Source organism: Galeopterus variegatus, unplaced genomic scaffold, assembly GCF_000696425.1.
Source record: "Galeopterus variegatus unplaced genomic scaffold, G_variegatus-3.0.2 Scaffold8163, whole genome shotgun sequence".
NCBI lineage: Eukaryota > Metazoa > Chordata > Mammalia > Dermoptera > Cynocephalidae > Galeopterus > Galeopterus variegatus.
The window spans coordinates 88857-90811 of record NW_007734274.1 but is presented as its reverse complement, the minus strand read 5'-3'; positions in this window follow the sequence as shown (position 1 = coordinate 90811).

Sequence of the window (1955 nt, the reverse complement as noted above, 5' to 3'; positions counted from 1 at the left end):
GTTAATCAGAGGTACACTGTAATGGGTTGAATTATGTCCCCCCAAAACTCAATGAAACTTGTGTTCTCCAAGCTTTATGTATTAGAAACTTGTCCCCTACTGTGACTGTTAAGAGGGTGGGAAATCCTATCATGGTAATTGGAAGGTAGAGCCTTGAAGAGGTGATTGGATTGTAGGACCGTGCAGTAGTGAATGGATTAAAAATGGTGGTCAGGGGTGTGGTTCTGAGGGCTTTAAAAGAATAGGAGAGTCTGTCTGTCTGTCTCTCTGCACTCTCTGCTTCCATCATCTTGCAATGTGAGACCACTGGGTCACTGTTGCCACCACCAGATGGACTTCCCAGCCTCAGAAACTGTAAGCAATAAATGTCGTTTTTCTTTATAAATCACCCAGTTTCAGGTATTTTATTATAAGCAACACAAAATAGACTAATACATAAATCATACCTTACCAAGACAGTAATGCAGCTTCATCAGATAATCAGCCCCACTCAAATTGTTTGCCAGCAATAAAGTGATTACTCTCCAGGAGAAAACATCATACAAAGCCTGTATAAGTTTCAGACATGATATCTGGCATTCAAAAAAAAAAAAAAAATGATCAGGCGTATCAAGAAACATGACCAAGGTAAAAACCATCAATAGAAAAAGACCCAAAGGAGATTTGGATAATGGAATTATCAGACGTGGCTTTAAATTAAGTATAATTAATAAAATACATAAGAAGAGGGATAATTTCACCACAGAACTGGAATCTACAAGAATAAAATAAAAATTCTATAACTGAAAACAAGTAAAATTAAGAAATCAACATTAGTTAATTAGAGGATAGGCCAGAAGAAAATATCCCAGGTGAAACATGGAAAGACTGCGAGAAAAAAAAAAGTAAGAGTTACTACATAGATAATAGTGCATTTTATGTAAAATACATGTTACCACTGTGGATGTTAGTAACATACATGTAACGGTATGTTACATGTATTTAACATAAATGTAACTGGAGTTTCAGAGGGGAATAGAGGGAAATGGAGCAGAAGCAATATTTGAGAATAGGTTTTTATAGCCCATGGAAGACATCAAGCCACAGACTGAATTAGACATAAGAACTCCAATCCGTATAAATACAAAGAAAATCAGACCTAAACACATTACATTAAAAGTGCTGAAATCTAAGGTAAAGGGGATATCTTTTTGTATCTTAATCTATCAATACACAATGAAGTTGATTTTCATGTCTCTTTGCCAATTCCTTTTCTCCCCTCCCTTTTCCCCCTCCCCCCGCATCAACATCATATCTGTTCACTTGTCTTTACAAGTTCAAGGAATTGTAGTGATTGTTGTGTCTTCTTCCCCACCACACACAGTTTGTTTGTATATTTATTTATTTTTAGCTCCCACAAATAAGTGAAAACGTGGTATTTCTCTTTCTGTGCCTGACTTATTTCATTTAATATAATTTTTTCTAAGTCAAGCCATGTTGCTGTGAATGGTAGTATTATATTCTTTTTTATAGCTGAGTAGTATTCCATTATGTAGATATACCACATTTTCCTTATCCACTCATCTGATGATGGATATTTGGGCTGGTTCCAACTCTTGGCTGTTGTAAATACTGCACAATAAACACTGGAGTACAGGTACCCTTTCGACATGATGATTTCCATTCCTAAAGAGGATATCTTTAAATTGTTATTCACAGGTGACATGATTATATGTACAGAACTTCCAGAAGAATCTACAAGTAAATCACAGTAATTAATAAATTAATTTAATGGGGTCACTAAATACAATCTACAAAATCACATAGAGTCTAAATACTTGTAACAAACTGGGAAATAAATTGTTAAAAAAATTTAAACTTACAAGAGCAACAATAAAAACAAATTTCTAAGCATAAAGCTAATTAAAAAAAAAGCAAGACCTCTACACTGAAAACTACAAAACACTGCTGAAAAG